The sequence below is a fragment of the Schistocerca nitens genome, unplaced genomic scaffold (assembly GCF_023898315.1).
Source record: "Schistocerca nitens isolate TAMUIC-IGC-003100 unplaced genomic scaffold, iqSchNite1.1 HiC_scaffold_468, whole genome shotgun sequence".
Taxonomy (NCBI): domain Eukaryota; kingdom Metazoa; phylum Arthropoda; class Insecta; order Orthoptera; family Acrididae; genus Schistocerca; species Schistocerca nitens.
In genome coordinates, this window is record NW_026046001.1 from 8663028 (window position 1) to 8689667 (window position 26640).

Here is a 26640-nt window from a genome sequence, read left to right on the forward strand (position 1 = left end):
TTTTAATTGTGCCGGGGGTTTCGCCTGTAATATAGCAAGTACACATTCGAAAATGTCGTACTGATACTAGTGCTGGGAAACGAAAGAAGATCGACAGCTGAGAAATTTCTATTACGTACTTTACAATACGAAAATAGACATATTGGTGGAATAAAACAGTGAAATATGTCAAAATAGTGAAATACAGTGAAAGAAGCAAATGGAAAAGTGAACTTACCACACGGAAATATCGAGGAATAACCGAAGCTCGCCTAGACAGACAGTAACGAAAGTTCCATACCCACAAATAAAAAAAATCCATTCCTATAAACGAAAATAAGACACTAAAAATTTTTCTACAATAACAAACTAATACTCCAAATTACCTCAATATCATTACGAATAATTATTTTAATGTACAATGATAGCGCTTATCCGGGACATTGAACTGTATTATCTATGCCTCGAAGTGAAGACATTACTATCTCTGACTAATGCGTGACGATTGACGTTATTGGTCACGACGGGTTGTATTCCCTATTTCCCTGCTTAACTAGAGCAGAACTGCAGAAGTGCGACGCTTGTGACCGGCTTGACGATAAATTACGTCTTGCAAGCGTGTGTGGTCGGATGTGCTCGATAAAATTCAAAACAAAATTGTGATACTTAAATGTCTACTGGCAATTTATAGTTACGGCAGTTAGATGAATTGGTAAGAATCGTGAATGATTTGTCATAACACACTAATTTGTGTTAAAATGTTCAGTTTACTTGGTGTATGTGGTAATGAAGATTCTAGTGCCTCTTCTTATATCAACAGTTCCTGTGAACACGACTCTATTCCAGGAAGTGAACATTGGTGAACGTTAATTATTAGCCCATTTGTCGCTTCCTCGTGTTGCCGGGAAGGAAGACCCACTGGTTGATTTCGCTCCTGTTTATAAGGTGAGAACGCGTCCCTTTTCATTCATTATTTTTTTTTTTTTGTTTTCAACGTGTTCCCTAGGTCCCATCGAAAATGAGTTCCATCAGGGATGCAGAATGGACGAGATATATGGAACAAAAGCATGAGAAACTTAGAAACTGTCTGTATACAGTATTAACAGTAAGCTGACAATATTTGAATGCTGTTCACACATACGACATCAAAACTTAGTCGAGTAAATTAGAAAGTGACTAGTGCCTATATACCAGTACTGTGAGCAAATCAGCAAATTCCTTAAGCTTATCAAGTAGTTCACTGCATATTTTATATTGCTAGTTTAATATTTGCGTGACAACACAGGAAGATAATCGTTGGCTTACAAATTTAGTTATCAAGTCACATTTTTGCAGTAGGGCAATTCCATAGTTACGGGTGTTACATGTACACACCTTAAAATCAGGAAAAATAATGTAAGGAATAATATTTATTGAATTTAATACTGAAAACATTTAAGGCTTACATTATATTTCATGTGACAAATGTTGATACTGGAATTGTTTTATTATTCTCCTGGTTATTAATCAAAAAAGTAGTGTTACGGGTGTTACCAAAAGCAGACCTGGCCCCTGTTATGAGTTAGGGAATTCTCTAATTTCTGCAAACTTGATGAAGCTTTTATTCTTGTAAAACAACTGTTAAGAGGTATTGCCCCAAATTTTATTTTGAAATATAAATTTTTATTTTTTTTTTGGACATCATAACTCGGTATATATAAATTTTTTTCTGTTACGGGTGTTACATTAAATGTTACGGGTGTTACATAGATGCATCAGATTTGATTCTTGAGGAATAAATCTAACTCTTACAATTGCATCAAAATAAAAGAAGTACTGTAGTTTATTTGGAATAAAAGTATGTATTTAAGAAAACATATTTGAAGGATAAAGCCATTTATCACACAAAAAATTTTGTTACAATTTTATAGTACAACTAGGCCAAGATATCATTACTTACATTTACCTAATTTTGTAGGCCTAATAAATTTATGACAAATGTTTTCTTATTATTGATAGGTTTAAAAACTTCATTTGATAATCTCTTTCAGCAACATCCAACTCAAAATTGAACTCAAAGTACGAACGGTTGCCTTGTTGTTTGATTTCTGGTGTTACCTGAGATAGTACTTGACTGAATTTCACAAAACAACCATCAGTTTCATCTAGTTTAAAAAGTGTTTTACTTTTTCCTACTGACTTCAGAAACATTATTTTCACATCCTCCTCTTAATCAACCTCACTCTGGCAGATTCCCAAGTAACAGTATTGACTTTTGGATAGGGTTGGCTTCTTTTTATCACTTGCAATGTCAACCAAGACAAATAACCCAAATTTTAAATCAGACTTTTCAATTTTATTAGTTGGGCTTAACTCACAAGCACTTCCAATATTGTCTTGTGATTCAGATAGTGAAGCAGTCTCCTGATCAGAATCTTCAGAACTGCACACTTCATAGAAGTTTATGCATCTTTTTGCATGTAATGTTTTGACTTTGGCGTCGTCAGAAATAAATACTGACACCCTTGTCATTAATGACTCTGCTGTTTTTGAAACCAGCAAATCAGTTGTGTTATAAGGCCAAAAGTGATGTCAGCCCTGGATTTGAAGAATCACTTGTAAATTTTTCCACCTTTCATCCAAAATAGGAATGTTATGCTCCTATCTTATCAACCCATAGTACCTTAAATTTAGAAAAATTCTTCAGAGTGTAGTCATAAAACTCAATTGTGTTGTTAATAATAATTTTCCTAGATCTAACAGCATGTCCACATGCTCCTCTTCAGGGCACCTCCAATGCCATCCATGGCTCCTTTACCATGTGAACTGGCAAAAAAAATCCACTCGACTGTCAATCCAAAGTCTCTCTCAAAATAACATAGATTGGACAAAGTATATTTATTTTTGAACTGCCCAGCACAGTACATTGTTAAACATAGGCTCTTATGAATGACTAGAATTTGCCTCAATAAGCAGTTTACTGGGCCTATATAAAATTTAAAACTGAGGTTATAAATATTGTTGTTCTTGGAAAAGTTAGAATGGAAAACATAAACTATATGTAAAGAATTTTGGGCTTAATTAACTTTTTAGGAGAACATCAGTTGAGTCAGGTTAATGCTCTAATTAACTTTTATAATGTATGTGTAGTGCTTAAAAAATGTATGCAGAGGAATAAAAATTTTAGTTTTCATGCTTAAAACTGTTTTCATATGTAATAAACATAGTTAAACTTTTTTCATTCATAATAATACCCTTCGGTTATAATTTAAATGTAGGGCCTAGGCCTACTAAAGATGAAGGTGGCATTAAACCTTCAAATTCAAGTTACGGGTGTTACGCATGTGTTAAGTAACACCCGAAACGAAAATTGGTAACACCCGTAACAGCTCTAAGTGTTAAATAGGATTTCAAAATCCCATGTAATGGTATATTGTAAAACATGTGCATAACCTCACTTTTACAGAAAGGTATTGTACAGAACAAATTTACTAGATTACAAATTAAACTTTTGTATCTTTTTTGTTATAGGTGTTACAAGCTGCATATATGTTATAAAACTAACAAAATAAAGAAATGCAATTAGCTTACTTCAACAAAATGAATTATGAGCTATAACAATGTTGACTTCAATATTCTTTGCAACAATAGAACAATCAGCCATAGATAACACAACTAACACTCATCTGGAAATAGCATAAAGCATACCTCCCTGTGGTGCCATAGAGTAGTGCACTTTAAACACTTAGTGAAGGTAGAAATTTATTTTTTTCATATTCATGATTATTTTGCAATGAACAAATGTACTTTTAACTTGGCATTTTTAAGGTTATATTTGTAATATTGTCATTTTAATTTTTTTGTCACAGTCTCCTTAACATGGAATGACCCAGTACATTATTACCAACACTCCGATGAAATATGTGATAGCAGTAGTTGGACTTGCGTATTCTATCAGGACGGGCAGTATCATCTTGGTACATAACAACTTCAAAGAGTTTGTATTTGTCATACATCCGTTTGACTTAAAATTAGATGGAGAAATTAACAAGAATGTTTCTTAGTTATGCAAAGTTCACACACATTTTCCTGTTTCCAGTCACTTTCTGTTGCTAGAGAAAAGTGACAAGTGTTGTGAAAACCTCTCAGGTTTCTATTCATTTGGAAATATTTAAATACCATGGCTTTTTGTCGTTGCTAGAAGACATTCTTTGAAACGGTGTATCGTCTCAGCATTGACACTCGCCAGTAAGGTGGAGCTCTTTCTGTCACTAGTGTACACAGGTGCATGGCAGAGGGTACCTCCTACCTTACAAGGTATCAGGCCTTCTTCCTATTCCAGTTGTGATTGTGGGAACTCAAACAAGAGACAAAACGAGTGTTCACATTACAAAAAAAAAAAGTAATTAGGACCATTTTAAGAAGAAAGACCTAACTGCTTCAAGAAGTTAGGTATCTTAACTTCATCATTGTATATATACAAAACAATAATGCACATGACAAAAGGTAGTGAGGATTGGATTACAAATGCTAGTGGGCACACCCACAATACAAGAAGGAAGATTGAAGTAGGGAGCATACCCCACCAACTGGCAATGCTAGAAAAAGGACCCCAGTACTCTGGTATCAGACTACTGTGAAGTCTGCCTGAAAACGTGCAACGTAGTGTACTTGACAACTTTCCGAAGAAACGTAGACTCTCTCATTGCAAAAGAGTTCGTTATTCATTATCAATTATGTAAAAAAAAGCGAAAGGGGTAGAAAAGCGATAATGAATGTTACTACTTTGACATGTCCTATATTACACGTACATTTACTGTACACAATGCAATCTTACAGGATCAGATAAAATTCAGTTCAATTCAGTAGTAAATTGGATAGCTTGGGAAACTGAAGTGTCAAGTTGAATGAATGAATGAATGAATGAATGAATGTACCCTTAAAAGAAAGGAAGAAAGTGTGTGTGTGTGTGTGTGTTTTGTTTGTTGTTTAAAGGAATTTGTGTACACATTTATTTTACCACAGTCTCGTAATGAATAGGACACTTACGTCAGGTTTGTCATTCTTTTTGCTGGGGGTAACACTAATATCATATTTTTCAGTTGATCTGTATAGGATACCAGTGTTAGAGGTGTCATTTTCTGCCCATCAGTTAATAGACATGTGACCTGAAATGAGATACTGTGTTTGTGGTTTCCTCCACAATAGGTAATGTCAGCTGACCTACAGGATACCAATGGAAGAGTTACAGTTTTCTTCGCAATACTTAATTCGTAGATGAACTGAAGTACACGATACCAGTGTTTGGTATGTTCTTCTTTTGGCTGTTGGTAATACCAGTGTTTGATTGCTTGCTTGCTTTTTCCTTCATGGCTAACACTGGTATTTTCTTCCTCAGTTGAACAACAAGATATCAGTGTTTAGATTAGATTAGATTGGTACTTGTTCCATAGATCATGAATACTACACTTCGTAATGATGTGGAACGTATCAGGTTAATAAAAGGTGTCTATACAAGATATTACATTACACAAAATATTACATGACATTTAATCTTTTTATTTATTTATTTTTTGTGGCTGTTGGGGAAATTACCCACTTACTATATCCAAAATTCATCTACTGAGTAGGAGTTGCCATTAAGAAATTCTTATTTCCTTTTACATGCTATATGGCTATCTGTCAGACTTACGATGCAAAGACTTTTGTAGCAGCATAATTTACCCCCTTCTGAGCCAAAGTTAGATTTAACCTTGAGTAGTGAAGATCATGCTTTTTCCTAGTGTTGTAGCCATGTACACTGCTATTACTTTTGAATTCGTTCGGATTGTTAATAACAAATTTCATAAGTGAATATATATATTGTGAGGCCACAGTGAAGATCTGTAGCTCTTTAAATAAGTGTCTGCAGGATGATCTTGGATGAGCTCTAGCAATTATTCTGATTACACGCTTTTGTGCAATGAATACTCTTTTACTCAATGATGAGTTACCCCAGAATATGACGCCATACGAAAGCAGAGAATGAAAATAGGTGTGGTAAGCTAATTTACTGAGATGTATATCGCCAAAATTTTGAATGACTCTAATAGCATAAGTAGTTGAATTCAAACGTTTCAGCAGATCCTCAGTGTTTTTTTTTTCCAGTTCAACCCCTCATCAATGCGTACACTTACAAATTTTGAAAATTCTACCTTAGGTATCAATTTCTGATCGAAGTCTATATCTATTAATGGTGTCATTCCATTTACTGTGTGGAACTGTATGTATTGTGTTTTCTCAAAGTTTAAGGAGAGCCCATTTGCAGAGAACCACTTAATGATTTTCTGAGAAACATTGTTTACAATTTCACCAGTTAATTCTTATCTGTTGGGTGTGATAGCTATGCTTGCATCATCGGCAAAAAGTACCAACTTTGCGTCTTTGGGAATATAGAATGGCAAGTCATTAATGTATATTAAGAACAGAAGAGGACCCAAGACCGAACCTTGTGGCACCTCATTCTTGATTGTTCCCCAATTTGAGAAATCACCAATTTTTTTGCATATTATGTGAACTGCTTACTTCAACTTTCTGCACTCTTCCAGTTAGGTATGATTTAAACCATTTGAGTGCTGTCCCATTCATACCCACAGTACTTGAGCTTATCTAGAAGTATTCCATAATGTCAAAATTTTCATGTGGCATAGTATGGTTCCTGATAATTTGGTTTGTATTTTCTTTTGTGGTAATGTTTGTGGTTCTGCTTTTAGGTTGTGCCCACCCGGAACCCTCTAATTCTCATGTCAGTCCTGTTAATTTCATGCTTTCTAATTTTGTTTCTTTACACAAGATTCTTTCACATTTGTGGGTCCACATGATGTGCATGTATGATCTGTTCCGTGCTACATTACTTTTTCTGAACATTCATTCATGCTTTCAAATGTTTGTCACCTATCATCTGTGGCTGACCTATGTCATTGGTCGAAGCTGACAAGGTGTATTCCATACTTCAGTATTCCCCGAATGTTAAGCTAAGGCTGCCCTTGAATTGACACTGTGTAACATTATAAGCTAAATTTGGTACACAGTAGTGCTATACTGGACTGACCCCTGATATTTTTGGAAGTAAAGCAACTCTTTAAAAATATCATCATTTCCATCTGTTAATTTTAAGGTAAGGTATAGAAGACATGGTAATAATTGTCATGGTCCAGTCTTTCATACCACCTAACAGTGACTGGCTCCAGGATCTTATTTATGGTTTGAGTTCAAAACATATGTGACCAAAATGAATTACATTAAGAATTCCTATCGGAATTTTATGCTTGCGAATTTGGGTTCCAATGTCTGATGTGGTCAGTAACTGGAGCACCTTCTTCCAGGAATGAGAACCTGTTGAAATTACGGGCCCAAATAAAGGGCAAAAGCTATAGAACCTGTCCAGGCAGGCAACTTAATGGCTGCCACAGCCAAACAACTTTGTGTGCCAAGGGTTGGATAACGGAAATGGCAGATTCCACCCATCTGCTTTCACCAATGACGTCACCAATATGGCAGAAATGACCATTCACGACAACTCCCATATCGCGACCATGACGTCATAACATAAACATGACAACAAACACAAAAATAGATCAAAAAACCGTCAAATACATATTCCTCCAAAAATATAATGAAACTAACAGGACAAGCGAGGGAACTTGGGGGTTTTTGGGCGGGGGCAAACTAAAAATAAACACACGCCGCTAAACCAAAACAATAAAATAAAACCACCACAACCTTCCCAAAATCAACTAAAAACACTGGAATCGAACACTTCCCTTGACCTATATAGGTCAACAGCAACTACTGATACCACATAAGTCTCAAAACTTTCACCACCACCACACTTAATCCTAAAAAACTAGAAAATCAAAATTAGAATTCACCAATTCTCTTGTCCTGTTATCCTTAAGACATCTCCACATATAGCTGTCCCTTATCCGAGACAACAGAACTTTAGTAAGCCTGGTTTCTTCACGAGACACTGAACACTTCACAACTTCAGCCAACAGGCCGAATAGCTGAAGAAGTTTTATTAGAGACAACTCACTGTCAGACAACTCAGTGTCCCCCATCATCGACGACAACCGAAAACTGTTCACCTTGTCAGTCATATCCACACCTACCAAAGACACAAACAAAGCGTTTTACCAAAATTCACACATGACGAACAGAACAAAACTACAATAACGTCGACATAACAAAACCAAATTCGTTAACTCAGTGAAAAATATTCCACTGAAAGCACAGTTACTACCGATACCACACACATGCAATGCTACCATGCAAATGAACCCCATATGCCACATAACACGCTAACCGTAAACACACCACCAGAGAGAACCATCGACCACAACAATGCGCTGCTTATGAACACCCCCCCCCCCACACACACACACACAAACTGAACCAACACATAAACATGCCACCAGAGAGCATCACCAATCATATCAAAATGACACACATGCAAACACGCCACTCTCACAAACTAAACTCCGCTTTATGTCACGGGTCAAAGCTGACAGGTGGAATCGGAAGCTTCGGTTAACCCCCGAGTGTGACCGTGCATTACAAAGTGGCAAAAGTACCAAATCACGAGGCACCAGTCCTTATGTTGTACTGACTGGGGATCAGGAGAAATTGGTGTCAAGTGGCTTCTGCAAACAGCAATAGTGCGCTACCTGGTAAGAAAATAAATGTTCTTTGGGCAGTTTCAGCAAATAAGTAAAGGGAACACACAAAATCTGTCATCAGTCACTGTTTGAGGTGGTTTATTTAAATCAGGACCAGTTTTGTACGTGTGCTGATCTTCAAATGACTGTACATTCAGTTTCATGTTGTGACGTTCGATTAGAGTTAATTGTTCACTGTTAGATGGAATATCCGTATCACAATTGAGCATTTCTCACCAAAGTATTCACTTGCACCGCCATATTCGGATTTCCACACATTAATGCCACTAAAAATGTTGTTACCTGCAGACGAGACATGAACTCACACATTCAAAATGCATACTAAATTTGAAAACAGAATTTATAACATTTAAGGTATGATTACTTAAAGATAGGCGTAAGACTGAAAATGGCTGTGATGTAAATAACCCACCTTTGATTGTGGCTGGCAGCAGATTTTATTCAACATGAGCTGTGCCCAGCATGCATTGCGATGGCTCTTTTTCTTTTGAAGTATGTACATTCATGTGAAGTGATCACATTTGCATGTGCAAAATAATGAAAGACAAGGATTCTTTGTGGAGTAATTAAATTTGAAGTTTATTGGTATACTTTTGAACACAGAGCATTTTTGTCTTTCTGTCTTTTGCGATAACAATTTTTTTGGCAGACACTTTTGAGCGTGCGACATATAATTGACTGTTCGAAAAGCCTACACGTACCTAAAGAGAGGGCCTGATGGCCCTAATCTTGCCAGGTTAAATAAATAAATAAATAAAATAAAACGACTGACTTGGGATTCGATGGTCATTACGAATGCAAGATGAATAGGGAGCTCCAGTCTTTTGAAATCAAATGGCACACTTCCTTTTTGACTTGCCATTCAGAATTGTTGCTTTGATGACATTTGGGATTGGTATTTTGACAATGAGCCTGGTTCCACTACACAACTGTCATTTCTTCTCTCTCCAAAACCCTCGGTGAAGGTTCGATAGGGGTATTGTTACTGCCACAATTTTTCCAGGCAGCAAGCAATAAAATTACCAATCTCGATAGATGGTCCTTCAGGTGCTAGAGATAAATCAGAGGTAGGCAACAAGAACCTCGTAATTCTGTTTCATTAAATTTTACAGATGATGTGAAGAAGTTCTTAAAAAAATATTAAGTGAAATCAAACAATGGAAATTCCAGTTAGGAATATAAACTGTCTCGGAAGAGATAGATTGCTACTTCTGCTACTTACCATAAAGATAACACACTAAGTTGCAGACAGGCACATTTAAGGGGAGGTATAATGGAAAAAAAAAATTGTTCCCACATTTTCAGATTTTTATCTCTTTATAAAATGTGCAATTTTCTGAATAAAATGATTTATGTATCACTTATAAACTCACGTCGGAAGTATTTTATTTTCTAAATATAATGTACACTAGTTAAAATTATTACGTGTATTACTTCAAGATGTAACAAAATTGGTAATTTTTTTATATGGAAGGCTATGGATTGCTGTTATAAAGGTCATGTCCAGAAGAGGATGGGCACCCAGTTGAGGAAGTTGAAACAAAGTTTGCGAGACAAGAAATTTTCAGATGGTAAAACTGGTAAAACCATAACAGGCAGACTGACAGACAAAATGATTGATGAACTACAGCAGTATTATGGGATGACCATTACAATTTATACTGAGGATTTGTTGAAAATGAAGCCGGCAGTACGCCACTTTTGCCCTCCTGGACCCCATTCGTGGTGCAATTACCACAATGCCCAGTACACACAATTCATACAGCCATAAATATTCCATCCCAGCAGCAGTCATGGATATCGTAAAACCTTTTTACAGAGACCTGGTAAATCCTGAATTACTGGTCAGACTCAAAATCCCGAGTCGTTCAATAATCTTATATGGACTCGCTAACCAAAAAATGTTTTTGTTGAAATGAAGAAAGTGGGGGTCAGTGACGCTGTTGTTGCTTTTAATGATGGCAGCATTTGTGGGGTGAAAGTGCTACAGCATATGGGAATTAATCCTGGAGCAAACTGCATGAGAGAACTTGAATGGATGGACAAGGTTCACATTGATAAAGCAGAGATGCAGCACAGTTGGCCACTAATGAGTCCAGAAAGAAGAAAAGAAGAAAAAAACTTGGGAAAAGATCAAAAGGATGATATTCAGTACGGTGCAGGGTGCTTCGGAGTGACTAAAAATAAAAAGTTAAGCCTATGTTGAGTTAGTCTTTCGAAACTTCAGAGACCGTTCCTGAAACTTTACATTTTCTGTTGCATTTTTCCATAAATCTCAGAAAGCATGTCTAGTAGAGGATCCAAATTTTCAGGGAGTAGTAACATACGTATCCTGAATCTACTGAACTAAAAGGACATAATGTTACGTATAATTAAAATTATTTGGGATAACATACAAAAACTGTACACAAATTTTTAACTGCGTAATTAAAAAATTGTATTTCTGAAAGCACTGGCTGAAATGCAATTGTTGTAGTTCAGTAGAGTCAGAGCACAAATTTTAATGTCCTGTAAAAGTTTCATGCCAATGGCTACAGTGGCTCCTGAAATACAGGGAAGCCAAGTCGCTAAATTTAACACTGTCGGGATAGGGTGTTCAGACTCCCCTTAAGAAACTCACACCCGAGCTTTCGGCCGTGGCCTCCATCGGAAGAGATAAACGGAGATACGCAAAGGTCATTCTTAAAAGCGAGCACACCTTACGGGAAAGCTAGGTGGGTTCATTGGCAGTGGGCGGCAAACAAGAATGGGGAGGAGATGATGGAACAGAAGGGGTGGGGACAGTATGTTGCTGTAGGTTGAGGCCGGGAGCAGAGAATGTGTTGTGAAGTTAACTCCTGTCTGCTCAATATATCAGAGAGGTGACCCAGAAATCATTGAAAATTATAGACCAATCTTGTTACTGTCATCCTTTTCAAACCTCATAGAGACCATAATGAAAAACAGGATCATGGGGTTAAATCTTCTGAGTAAAGGGCAATTTGGTTTCCGGGCTGGCGAAAGCACAAATTCAGCTGTAGCTCATTTCTCAAATGTTGTCGTCAAAGCACTAGACAAAGGAGGCCACAAAACAGGGATCTTCCTTGATTTGTTCAAAGCATTTGACACAGTAGACCACACAATTTTCCTAAACAAACCTAATGCACTGGGAGTAAGAGGAGTAACCAACTTGTGGTTTCATTCATACCTGCGAAACAGGGTCCAACAGGTGGAGGTCACTCACTCCAATCATACCTTTTCATACCTTTCAAACCCAAAATACAATAATATGAGTCCCCCGAGGAAGTGTTCTGGGCCCAATCCTCTTTCTAATAAACATCAGTGATTCTCTACAAAGTGTCAAATGTGATGAATCAGTACTGTTTGCTGATGACAATCACATCTTAATCGAAGCTGAGTTGCCAAGTATACTCAGTGGAAAAGCTGAGGAAACACTTAACCATCTATTCCAGTGGATGTAGGCTAATAAATTAACCCTAAATGTGAAAACAACAACAGTATTAGTTTCCACCTAAACAGAAAACCGCACAGTACCGAGCTAAAAGTTAATGAGGAGCACTTAGAATGTGTACCGTCAACAAAATTTTTAGGCACGCATGTCGACTCTTGACTAAATTGGACCCAGCACACTGCGGAACTTCAAAAGTGAATAGCTTTAGCGTGCTATGCCCTTAGGATAAGAAACTCGGTTTGTAGTAATTTGTGTACTATAACTGCATATTTTGCATATGTCAACTCTGTAATTAGTTATGGCATAATCTTCTGGGAATCAACAGAGCAGAAAGACAAACAATATTTAAGTTGAAAGAAAGGGCTGTACGAATCATGATGAAAAGTAGCAGTAGATCCCATTGCCCAGAGTTATTCAGTCCGCAGCTCGTAGTCTTGCGGTAGTGTTCTCGCTTCCTGCACACGGGGTCCCGGGTTCGATTCCCGGTGGGGCCGGGGATTTTCTCTGCCTCGTGATGACTGGGTGTCGTGTGTCTTTCGTCGTCATTTCATCCCCATTGACGTGCAGGTCGCCGAAGTGGCGTCAAATCGAAAGACTTGCACCAGGCGAACGGTCTACCCGATGGGAGGCCCTAGCCACACGGCATTTCCACAGAGTTATTCAAATCTTTGGGTATATTGAAAATTCTGTGTGAATACATTTTGAAATCAGTAATATACGTAAACACCTTGACCAGTTCCCAATAAACAGTTCCATACGTGCACATGAAACCAGACACAGACAACAGTTACACCTCTACAGGAAAAACAAATCAAAAACTCAAAATAGTATGTTATATAATGGAATTAAATTGTACAATAAACTTCCACAAGGGATCAAAGCACTCAGTCTGTAGGCCACAAGTGGCCCACCGGGACCGTCTGACCGCCGTGGTCATCATCAGCTGAGGATGCAGATAGGAGGGGCGTGTGGTCAGCACAACGCTCTCCCGGCCGTTACGATACTTTTTTTTGACCGGAGCCGCTACTATTCGGTCGAGTAGCTCCTCGATCGGCATCACGAGGCTGAGTGGACCCCAAAAAATGGCAACAGCGCATGGCGGCCCGGATGGTCACCCGTCCGAGTGCCGGCCGTGCCCGACAGCGCTAAACTTCGGTGATCTGGCAGGGGTGCATCCGCCGTTGCAAGGCAGTTGTCTACAAGGGTTCAAAGACATGAGCAAAATAGGGATTTGCTAAAAAAATATTTCTTGGAAAAGCATTTTTATACTTTCAAGGATTACTTGGAATGATGTAAATATATAGTTATTTGTAAAGATTATCAACTGTGTTATTAAGTGGTTTAATGATGTATCTTTGTTACAATGTTCCTGAATTCAGGTTGTGATAATTATAAATTTGCCTAGCTATTGAATATACTTATGTTGACAACATCGATACAATCGTGATTGTTTAGGGCTGAAGAAATGGATAAATAAGCAGTTCAGAAAAGCTCGTGATGGAGGGGCGGGGCCAGATGGCTCGGGGTAGTGAAGCAGCCAATGCAATAAAGTGTGCTACGTTCAGCTGCACGGTGTGCCACAGGGTGGTCTACTCTGCTCTCGGCCACAGTTTGGCGGTGGCCGTTCGTCCCGGTGGGCAGCTTGTCGCTAGTCGTAGCAATATAAAACACTGCACAGTGGTTGCAGCGGAGCTGGTAAATGGCACAGCTCCTTTCACAGGTGGCCCGGTCCCTGATTGGGCAGGATAAATGTGTGGCAGGACAGGAATAGGAAGTGCAGGGTCGGTCGATTGGGCAGCTCTCGCACCTGGGTCTTGCAGGTGGATATTTATTTATTTACACGTCAAGTTCTGTAGGACCAAATTGAGGAGCAAACCTCCAAGGTCATGGAACATATCAGTACATGAAATTACAACATAAAAGTAATAACAGATAAAAATAAAATGTTTCTGAAACCGAAAAAAGTCAATCCATAAGTTTAAGTAAACGCTATCAGCAATACAATAGGAATCAGCTTAATTTTTCGAGGAACTCCTCGACAGAATAGGAGGGACCCATTAGGATACCCTTCAGTTTAGATTTAAAAGTGTGTGGATTACTGCTAAGATTTTTGAATTCGAGTGGCAGCTTATTGAAAATTGATGCAGCAGTATACTGCACACCTCTTTGCACAAGAGTGAAGGAAGTCCGATCCAAATGCAGGTTTGATTTCTGCCGAGTAGTAAGTGAGTGAAAGCTGCTTATTCTTGGAAATAAACTAATATTGGTAACAAGAAACGACAACAAGGAGTATACCTATTGAGAGGCCAATGTCAAAATACTCAGACTCGTGAACAGAGGTCGACAAGAGGTTAGTGAACTCGCACCGCTTATTGCCCGAACCGCCCGTTTCTGAGCCAAAAATATCCTCATGGAATGGGAAGAGTTACCCCAAAACATAATACCATATGACATAAGTGAATGAAAATAAGCAAAGTAGACTAATTTACGTGTCGAAGTATCACTCACTTTTGATACCGTTCGAATAGTGAAAATGGCAGTATTAAGTCTTTGAACAAGATCCTGAACGTGGGCTTTCCACGACAGCTTACTATCGATCTGAACACCTAGGAATTTGAACTGTTCAGTTTCACTAATCATATGCCCCTTCTGTGAGATTAAAATGTCAGGTTTTGTTTTGAATTGTGTGTTAGAAACTGCAAAAACTGAGTCTTACTGTGATTTAGCATTAGTTTATTTTCTACAAGCCATGAACTTATGTCATGAACTGCACTACTTGAAACAGAGTCAATGTTGCACACATCCTTTACCGCCAAGCTAGTGTCATCAGCAAACAGAAATATTTTAGAGTTACCCATAATACTAGAGGGCGTATCATTTATATAAATAAGGAACAGGAGCGGCCCCTACACTGATACCTGGGGCACCCCCCTCCCCCCACTTGTTAGTACCCCACTCAGATCCCACATCACAGCCGTTATCAACATTGTGAATATGATACTTCTGGCAAGGGGTTGGGGTTGGGATTGGGATTGGCATAGGGACGGAATAGGATGTTCGGGTGGGCGACAGTTCACCACTATACGAAGGCTAGGAAGGATCTCGGGTCAGATGTCACTCGTTTCGGGGCACGACTGTAGGTAATGAAAGTCCCGGCAAAGGATGCGGTCCGGTTGTTCCAGTCTGGGGTGTTATTGGGTGACGAGGGGGACACCCCTTTGTGGCTGGTTCTCGGGGGTGGTGGGAGGATTAGGGGTGTGAGGGAACACGGGAGATGTGTTTGCAGTCTAGGTCTGCGAGATAGTGCCCATCTGCGAAGGTATCGGTGAGACCTCAGCGTACTGGGCAAAGGCAATTCGTGTCACGGCATATATGCCGTCCCCGGGTAGACGGGCTGTACGGGAGGGATTTTTTGGCGCGAAAGAGAATAGAGCTGTCGAAATGCGGGTGCTGTTGGTGGTTGGTGGGTCTAATGTGCAGTGCAGAAGGAGCCATCAGAGGAGGTGGTCAATGTCAAAGATGGTGGCGTGCTGCATTGAGGAGGACCAGGTGAAGCATATGGGAGAGGAGGAGTTGATGTGAAGAAATAAAGCTAGGGTGTCTCAGCCCCGAGTCCAGATGACGACACGCTGCTACCTTCCCCCTGTGATAGCTGCATAGTGCTCAGCTACTGGAGTTGGCAGTCATGTGTGCATGACGTATCCTTGTTTGTGAGAATGCCTCTGCATCTATACTCAACAGTGCAAACCGTCATCAGGTGCATGGCAGAGGGTACGTACCATTGTATTAGTTATTAGGTTTTCTTCCTGTTCCGTTCCCATATCGAGTGTGGGAAGAATGATTGTTCAAATGCCTCTGTGTGTGCGGTGGTGTTCTAATCTTATCCTCGAGATCCCTGTGTGAGCAATATGTTGCAGGTTGTAGTACATCCTTAGATTAATCGTTTAATCCTTACCTACATAAACGGTTTGGGAGGCAATCTGAGCAGCCGTCTTTGGTTGTTTGCAGATGGCGCTGTCATTTATTGACTAATTAAATCCTCAGAAGATCAAAACAAATTGGAAAAAGATTTAGAATAGAGATGTGAATGGTGCGAAAATTGGCAGTTAACAGTAAATAACGAAAAATGTGAGGTTATCCACAAGGAATTTAAGCTTTGGTTACACGATAAATCAGTGTAATCTAAAGGCCATTAATTCAACTAAATACCTAGGAATGACAACTGCGAACAACTTAATTTGGAAGGAACGTACAGAAAATTTTGTGGGGAAGGCTAACCAGAGACTGCGTTTTATTGGCAGGACGCCTACAGATCTACTAAGGAGACTGCCTACACGACACTTCTCCATCCTCTTAGAATACTGCTGCGCGCCGTGGGATTCTTACCAGATAGGACTGACGGAGTGCATCAAAAAAGTTCAAACAAGGGCACCACATTTTGTATTATCGCGAAATATGGGAGAGTGTGTCACAGAAATGATACAGGATTTGGGCTAGACATCATTAAAAGAAAGGCATTTTTCGTTGTGACGGAATCTTCCCACGAAATTCCAGTTACCAACTTTCTCCTCCGAACGTGAAAATATTCTGTTGACACCGACTTACATAGGGAGAAAAGATCACCACGATAAAATAAGGGAAAACAGAGCTCGTACGGAAAGATATAGCTATTTGTTCTTTCTCCATGCTATAAGAGATTGGAATCGTAGAGAGTTGTGAAGGTGGTTCGATGAGCCCTCTGCCAGGCACTTAAATGTGATTTGCAGAGTACCCAGGTAGATGCAGCTGTAATGCCGGTTCTTGAAACTTATTTAAGAGGCTTTCTTGGGATAGTTTTTCTTCAAGAGTCTGCCATTTCAGTTCCTTCAGTATCTCTGACACACTCTCGCAGATTAAATAAACCTGTGACCATTTGTGCTGTCCTTTCCCGTATATGTTCAGTATCCCCTGTTAGCCAGAATGAAATTTTCACTCAGCAGCAGAGTGTGTGCTGATACGAAACTTCCTGGCAGATTAAAACTGTGTGCCGGACCGAGACTCGAACTTGGCACCTTTGCCTTTCGTTGCAAAGTCCTCTACCAACTGAGCTACCCAAGCATGACTCACGAACTGTCCTCACAACCTTAATTCTGCCAGTACCTCGTCTCCTGCCTTCCAAACTTCACAAAAGCTCTCCTGTGAGTCTTGCAGAACTAGCACTCCTGGAAGAAAGGATATTTTGGAGGCAGGGCTTTGCCACAGCTTGTGGGATGTTTCCAGAATGGAAAATTTTTGTAGAGCACTTGCCTGTGAAAGGCAAAGGTCCTGAGTTAGTGTTGGTCCAGCATACAGTTTTAATCTGCCAGGAAATTTCATCCCCTATTAGTCCTATCTGGTATGGGTCCCACACACTTCAGTACTATTCTAGCATGGGCTGCAAGAGTGTTCTGTAAGCAATCTCTTTTTGTTGACTGATTGCATTTCCCCAGTATTCAACCAATAAGCTGAAGTCTACCACCTGCTTTACCCACAACTGGACCTATGTGTTCTTCCATTTCATGTCCCTACAGAGTGGTACACCCAGTTATTTGTATGAGTTAGCCAATTCCAACAATGACTCATTGGTATTAGTCACATTTTTTCATTTTCTGAAGTGCAAAATTTCAAGTTTCTCAACATTTAGAGCAAGTTGCTAATATCTTAAAGTTGAAATGATGCGTGTCAGTTTCTTTTTTTCCACTAATGTTATGGCCAAAAGCACATGTGTAAGTGTCTTAATTGTGCCTGTCTACAATTTAGTGTGATAACATTATAGTAAGTAGCAATATATCTTTTCCTACATTGCTAGTATAAAGTGATACAGATAAAGTTGATACATGTTTAACTACATAGCAGAAGCTTAGTTATTGAGCAGTTAGAGAAATCCGTGTAGTTTCAAATTTCTCTTTGATTAGGGATTGCTGGTTACTGGAATCAAGGTTTTCATAGACAGATAGAGTGAAAAGGTTTTCATTGCGTATTGCCATTGCCATATGCTGATGCATCGCTGTCTTTGGATCCCTGCCTCCTCCCACTCCCATGAAGCCAACTCTAGGAGTGAAACATCTTGACTGACACCAAGTCCCATGACTATGAAAGTTATGTATTTGATATGGATGCAATCCCAAAGAAAGCAGGTGTTGACAGATGTGAAAATTACCGAACTATCAGTTTAATGAGTCACAGCTGCAAAATACTAATACGAATTCTTTACAGACGAATGGAAAAACTAGTAGAAGCCGACCTAGGGGAAGATCAGTTCGAATTCCGTAGAAATATTGGAACACGTGAGGCAATACTGACCCTATGACTTACCTTAGAAGCTAGATTAAGGAAAGGCAAACCTACGTTTCTAGCATTTGTAGACTTAGAGAAAGGTTTTGACAATGTTGACTGGAATACTCTTTCAAATTCGGAAGGTGGCAGGGGTAAAATATAGGGAGCGAAAGGCTATTTACAATTTGTATAGAAACCAAATGGCAGTTAAGAGTTGAGGGGCATGAAAGGGAAGCAGTGGTTGGGAAGGGAGTGGGACAGGGTTGTAGCCTCTCCCCGATATTATTCAATCTGTATATTGAGCAAGCAGTGAAGGAAACAAAAGAAAAATTCGGAGTAGGTATTAAAATCCAGGGAGAAGAAATAAAAACTTTGAGGTACACTGATGACATTGTAATTCTGTCAGACACAGCAAAGGACTTGGAAGAGCAGTTGAACGGAATGGGCAGTGTCTTGAAAGGAGGATATAAGATGAACATCAACAAAAGCAAAACGAGGATAATGGAATGTAGTCTAATCAAGTCGCGTGATGCTGAAGGAAGTAGATTAGGAAAATGAGACACTTACATTGGTAAAGGAGTTTTGCTATTTGGGGAGCAAAATAACTGATGATGGTCGAAGTAGAGAGGATATAAAATGTAGACTGGCAATGGGAAGGAAAGTGTTTCTGAAGAAGAGAAATTTAACAGAGTATAAATTTAAGTGTCAGTAAGTCGTTTCTGAAATTATTTGTATGGAGTGTAGCCATGTATGGAAGTGAAACGTGGATGATAAATAGTTTGGACGAGAAGAGAATAGAAGCTTTCGAAATGTGCTGCTACAGAAGAATGCTGAAGATTAGGTGGGTAGATCACGTAACTAATGAGGAGGTATTGAATAGAATTTGGGAGAAGAGGAATTTGTGGCACAGCTTGACAAGAAGAAGGGATCGGTTGGTAGGACATACTCTGAGGCATCGAGGATCACCAATTTAGTACTGGAGGGCAGCGTGGAGGGTAAAAATCGTAGAGGGAGACCAAGAGATGAATACACCAAGCAGATTCAGAAGGATGTAGGTTGCAGTAGATACTGGGAGATGAAGCTTTCACAGGATAGAGTAGCACGGAGATCTGCATCAAACCAGTCTCAGGACTGAGGACCACAACAACATGGATTTGAACTTAGACTTAAGACTGAACAAGGAAGAAGGGATAGATAACATTCCATCAGAATTTCTAATATCTTTGGGAGAAGTGGCAACAAAATGACTCGATGTCTGTGCGTCGAGTTAAGAGAGTAGTGATATACCATCTGACTTTCGGAGGAGCATAATCCACACAATTCTGAAGATGGCAAGAGCAGATGAGTGCAAGAACTATCACTGAATCAGCTTAACAGCTCACGCGTTAAAGTTGCTTACAGTAATTCTATAGAAAAGAATGGAAAACCAAATCAAAGTTGTCAGATGGTAAGTTTGGCTTTAGGAAAGGGAAAGACACCAGAGAGGCAGTTGTGCTGTTGTGGTTGATATTGGAAGCTAGACTTTAAAAAAAAAAAAAATGGATACATTCATAGGATTTTTGACCTGGAAAAAGCTTTAGACAATGTCAAATGGTGCAAGAAGTTCAAAATGCTGAGGAAAATAGGGGTAAGCTATAGGGAGAGGCAGGTAATATACAACATGAAGAAGAGCTGAGAGGGAACGAGTGGAAGAGAGAGAACAGAGTGCTCCAATTAAAAAGGGTGTGAGGCAGGGATAAAGTCTGCTGCCCCTACTGTTCGTATAAAAGAAAGATTGAAGAGTGAAATTAAAATTAAAGGTGAAAGGACATCAGTAAGGTTCACTGGTGACATCGCTGTTCTCAGTGAAAGTGAAGCAGATTCACAAGATCTGCTGAGTGGAATGAACAATCTAACAAGTGCAGAATATGGACTGAGAATAAATCAGACGGATAATGAGAAGTAGCAGAAATGAGAAGAAGAAATTTGTCAGGTTTGATGAGCACGTAGTAGATGACGTTAATGAATTTAGCTACGTAGGGAGTAAAATAACCCGTGACAGATGGAGCAAGGAGGTCACAAAAGCAGATTAGCACTGGCAAAAGAGCATTCCTGGCCAAGAGAAGTCTGCAAGTATGAGACATAGCCCTTAATTTGAGGAAGAAATTTCTGAGACTGTAAGTTTGGAACACAGCATTGTATGGGAGTGCAACATGGACTGTGGGAAAGCCAGGGAAGAAGAGAATTGAAGTATTTGAGATGTGGTGCTGTGGATGAATGGTGAAAATTAGGTGGACTGATAAAGTAAGGACTGAGGAGGTTCTGCAGAGAATTGGAAAGGAATATGTGGAAAACACTGATAAGGAGGAGGGACAAGATTATAAGACATGTGTTAAGGTGTCAGGGAATAACTTCCATGGTAATAGAGGGAGCTGTAGAGGGGAAAAACTGTAGAGGAGGACAGATATTGCAATACATTCAGCAAATAACTGAGGGTGTAGATTGCAAGTGGTACTCTGAGAGGAAAACATTGGCACAGGAGAGGAATTTGTGGCGGGCCGCATCAAACTAGTCATAAGACTGATGACTCAAAAAGTCGTTATCGAATATTTTTTGTGTGCATTCTCACCCAGTCTCCCTGCCTAGAGGAAGCTATTTCCTTTTACTCCTTACTATTTTTGTTGAAATAATTATACAAATAACAAATCATGTACATACAGAATGTGCTCGAAATGGCTCCAGGTATTGCTGATACAGGCAATGTTGTCCTCTTTTGACCCTCACAATGGGGTTGGTACCCCCACAAGAGCCTTTGCAAGCATGCACACAAGTACTAGCCAAAGATTCATTGCCATTGGATAAACGTTATGGGAGTGCACAGAAGACAATCAGATAATCATTTTTATAAATTGGAGTATCCTATAAAGGAATGGCCGTGGAGTCCAGGAGCACAAATAATGGAAAAATATAAATAATAAATAAATTGAAATTACAAAACCCATTTACTAATGTAAGACCAGGCAGAAAATGTTACTCATCTTTCTTGAAGACAGCTTGTTCTGAGTGAGAGAAGACTGTCAAAATGTCACTGAGCAACAAATTTGTATCTGGTTTACAGAAATAGGAAGAGTGTTTCAAAGGAAACATTTTTGAATTAGCAAATCACCCAAGCAGAGTTTTCTGTTCAGATGAAAGTGGTCTCTCTGCTTAATTTGTAGACTAAAAGGAAAAAAAAAGAAACATGTGAGTTCTGGTGTCCAACTCATGGATTCTGAATAATTAAATGGGAATATTAGATCAGCTTATAGGTGTTAGTTTACACAGGGAGGGGGGGGGGGGTGAGAAACGAAGAAAAGGGCCAGCATAACACATTTGAGCTAGAGTATGATAGTGGAACCCACATCCTCCAAAAAGTTGGTTAGTGGGATATGTTTAACTGTAGCAGTTGTTCTACATTAGTTTAAAAAGTGATAATTTTGTTGTCAGTTGTGGAACTTGACAAATGCAAAATAAAGATTGCGGTAACACTGACATGTGACATAGCCTAATATTTACATTTGTACCATAATTAAATGCACTTTGCCATATTTAATGCAGTTTTCTTGTTTTGATGCCTTTATACATAACGTATATTATGAAAAGAATAGTTGCTACTCACCATATTGAAGAGATGCCGATTCGCAGATAGGCACAGCAAAAAGACTGTCAAACAAGTAAGCTTTCTGCAAACTGACCAATAGAAGTAAACTCTCTCTCTCTCTCTCTCTCTCTCTCTCTCTCTCTCTCTCTCTCTCTCTCTATGTGATCAAAAATATCCAGACCCCCAAAAAGTGGAAGAACGTTTCGTGAAGTGACGAATCATGGAAGGCAATCCAATGGCAGGGTGTGGGAGATGGAAGGCAGTTTTTATCCCTATTCTGCCAATGCTATTTTACCCATTGAATAGGTACACTTTTCAAAAGAACGATAAGTGATAAAACAATGAAATTTTTACTCTCTCTCTCTCTGTGTGTGTGTGTGTGTGTGTGTGTGTGTGTGTGTGTGTGATTATATATCTCAATTTACAAGTAAAATGAACATAATACCTAGTATAGTTTCGAAGAAAAAAAATTCTTTTACTAGTAAAATTTCACTTTTTTGTACATTATTATAAAACAGTTTCTGTTTATTTGGTGGTTCTCAATTTACTTGTAGTAACTTATTACCATCTGCAGTGCAAATTGACCAAATTTCATGTTTCTAACCCCATTAGTTTATCAAATAATGGTACCTGAAAGTAAATTTAATATTACAATTCTAGTATAGTTATTGATGAGAATTACTTACCACTAATAAATATTTTCTTGCACGAAACTGAGCAGCATCTGTATCATGCTGGTCTTCTTTTCTTCTCTTGGTCCCTCTTCTTTTCTGTCTGGCTTCTTTTGTGCATTTTAAATTAGCCATATCTATTTGCACCATGGATTTTGTAGTATTTCCACTAGATTTTATGACCAATAATTCCAAAACATTCAGTTTCTAATTATACCATCATTGAAGCATAAAATAGCATCATAAACACCAATTTTGAGGGTTGTAAGCTGAACAAATACAGTTTTCAGTAACCGGTTCCAAATGACAGAATTCACACATTCATTTAAAATTTGGTTTTTCCCGTGAAGACATTTCTTCAACAACGCATCTTTACAAAATAAATATGGGTTTAATTTAATTTCATTTAATTAAATGCTGTGCATTATCTCTGCATGGCGCAAAAAGAAAGGTGTGGCATTTCAGTGCCGGATTGCACAGAGCGTCAGGAAAACTGTCACATCTCACAAAAAATTGTCGTGTTTATATAAAATAAAAACTGTTTCACGCAGGGAAGACCAGGCATTTCAAATACGCTAAAATCTAAAAACCAAATTTTTGAAGCCCACTTGCCTTCTGTCTCCCCTTAAGCACCTTCTTACTTCCCACTGTCGAAGAGCAATTCGGGGATGGCGGTTGCATCTTTCAGCACGATCGAGCACCTGTTCGTAAGGCACGGCCTGTGGCTGAGTGGTTACACGACAGTAACATCCCTGTAATGGGCTGGCCTTCACAATCCCGACCTGAATCCTGTAGGGCACCCTCGGGATGGTTTGCAATGCTAAATTTGTGCCAGCCCTCACCGATCGACATGGGTACTTTTCCTCAGTGCAGCACTCTGAAGAACGGGCTGTCATTCCCCGAGAAACTTGCCAGCACCTGATTGAATTTATACCTGTGACAGTGGAAAGTGTCGTCAAGGCTGAGAGTGGGTTAACACCGTACTGAATTCCAGCTTTAACGTTGAGGGTGCCGCGAACTTGTAAGTCGTCTGATGTAGATGTAACTTCAGGTGTGCCCCAGGGAAATGTGTTGGGACCACTGCTGTTCATGTTGTGTATTAATAACCGTACAGACAATGTTAATAGTAAAATCAGACTTTCTGCAGCTGATGCAGTTATCTACAATTAAGTACTATCTAAGAGAAGCTGCATATTTATTTATTCAGTCAGATCCTGAGAAGATTTCAAAGTGGTGCAAAAATTGTCAACTTGCTTTAAATGCTCAGAAATGGAAAATTTTGCAGTTCACATAACAAAAAAATGTAGTACCCTATGACTATAATATCAGTCTCACTGCTGGAATCGGCCTACTCGTACAAATACCGAGGTATAACACTTTGTAGGGATATGAAATGGAAAGATCGTAGGATCAGTTGTAGGCAAAGCAGGTGGTAGACTTTAGTTCATTGGTAGATTACTGGGGAAGTGCAGTCGGTCTACAGGCGAGACAGCTTACAAACCACTCGTACGACTGGTTCTAGAATATTGCTCAGGAGTGTGGGACCCATACCGAATAGGACTAGCAGGGTATGTTGAATGTGTACAGGCCAGCACAAATGGTTTCAGGTTTGTCTGATTCGTGGTAGTGTCGCAGAGACTGAAGGAACCGAACTGGGAGACTCTGGAAGACCGATGTGAAATATGCCGAGAAAGTCTATGAAAAAAGTTTCGAGAACTCGCTTTAAATGATGACCCTAGAATGTACGACAACCCCCTATGTATCGCTCAGATAGGGATCGTGAGGATAAGATTAAAATAATTACTGTAGGTACAGAGGCATTCAAAAAATCTTGTACTCTGTACGTGAATGAAATGGGAAGAAACCCTAGTAGTGGTACAGTAGGACGTACACTCTGCCGTGGACCTCACAGTGGTTTGTAGATGCGATGCCTGAAGGTTGCAGTCCATTTCTTTATCGAACATTATAAATGCCTGACCACTTCCAGATATGTTCCACTTAATACCGGTAATCTGGTTTTAACTGCAGTATCTCTTCCACTACAAGTTGCAGACATACTGCCATCCATTTCATTGTAAAATATTAAATAACGTAGCGGTATGTATAGAAGTCCACTTTAGAAACGCAGTTTAGAGCAAGTAATGAAGTACACTCGTGTTCTACAATTCGTAAGCTGCCTCACTGCTTCAATTAATCTTTTGTCATTCATTATAGAATTAAACATTTTAACAAAATAAATAACAAAATGGCACAAATTATAGCAAATAACAAAAATAACCAATAGCAATAACACAAAAAGTGTGACAAAACAAAGCTAGGAGATCCATATGTCACTGTATATCGTAAGGAAGTGCGTTTCGGGATCGTGTGGTAAATGCGTGATGTCGGGCATCAAAACTTTCTTCCTGAGAAACCTCGACGGTGATTTGATGGCCAATGTGGATGCCACCATTTGAAATGCATTGTGGAATGTTTAGACACGACATGACATAAGGTGACGTGATGGGCAGTGAAAACTGACCTTCATTAGAGCATAGACTACATACATTATCAATACTTCACTCTTTTCTGAAGCATCCGACTCATTTTGTACAGAGTGGACAAAAGTCCGACTGGGGACCTCGTTTAGTTTTGTTACCCTAGGCCTGCAGTAGTTTAACTTGCCACTGAATCTCAAAAAAACCTTGAACTAATGGCAGTTTTCATACCAAGTGTTGATGGAAAAGCACATCAGCCTCACATTGTCAAAATTAACAGATCCAGTGATCTTTCTAGAGATTATTGAACATTTATCATTTCAGATTTTGGCGATGCCTGCTTTGGTCCAGACTGCTGAGCAGGGAATAGTTGAATGTAGTGTGGCACTGTAAATTATTGACTTTTGTTTATCCCTTGTGTAGCTGCCTCATTGTCATCATATGTAGGCAATTGGACTGTGTGTGGATTTAAATGCATATTACTAGAATGTATTCAGTGTTGCAGAACTGCCGTTAGTGTGACACAGTGAATGTAGATATGTAGAAAATGCTGTGCCTGTACTTGGCTTGACAATATTTTATATCTTAGGAGCATGTCCAGTTGTTTGTGCTCAGTAAAAACAGAAAACAAAACAAATGTGATAATTACATGTTTACTGACAATTCATAGTTAAGACAACTATGTAAATTAGTGTGAATCTGTGTGTGAATGATAATTAATGTGAAATTAATCTGTGTTAAAATGTTAAATTTGCTGTTAAGGTGTTAATGATTCAAATATCTGTTTATGAACAGTTCCCTGCAGCACAAACCAAATCGGAGAAGTTGACACCTATTTGTTGCCACAATGGAAGAATCGCTGGACGCTTCCTTGCCGGTCGACACGGTAAGAATGGATCCCTTTTCTTTTCGTTCTTTATTTCATTCATTTGTCCATTGTGATCTGTAGATTTCCTCGAGGCCAAATTCCAGGTAGCTGTATACACCTCAAACTCAATTGGTACCCTGATGCATTTTTCGTAGTTTATGTGAAACATATGTGAGTAATAAAAGGTGTACAACTTTGCTTCTGCCGTTTTTTTCCCCAACATTTGAGGCTTTAATGAAACAAATTGGTTACACACGTATCATTCAAAGTATTTTCCATCGCTGGCCACTACTTTCTCCCATCTTTCGGGCAGTGTACGAATCCCGCGTCGAAATAATGGTTCATCTTTTGAAGTGATCCACGAAATGATCCAATTTCAGACTTGTTCGTGAGATCTGAAGTGTCGGTCAGCCAGGCCGTGCGCCATTGATCTAAACAGGTGATAGTCAGAGGGAGTAATGTCGGGAGAATAGTGGGTGGGGTAGGACTTCCCATTTTTAACCTTTCCAAGTACGTTTTGACCCTTTAGCGATGTGGGGTTAAGTGTTGTCATACTGAAAAATCACTTTATCGTACCTCCCACTG

General features: G+C 39.2%; 1 long non-coding RNA gene across 1 annotated transcript; it reads left to right on the forward strand.

The window, feature by feature from the left end:
• The first annotated feature begins 533 nt into the window (after window positions 1–533).
• LOC126232390 (uncharacterized) lies at window positions 534–26074 on the forward strand. Its single transcript, XR_007544695.1, has 3 exons — window positions 534–691; window positions 800–924; window positions 25983–26074. It is a non-coding gene; the product is annotated as an uncharacterized LOC126232390 (long non-coding RNA).
• Window positions 26075–26640: the final 566 nt, after the last annotated feature.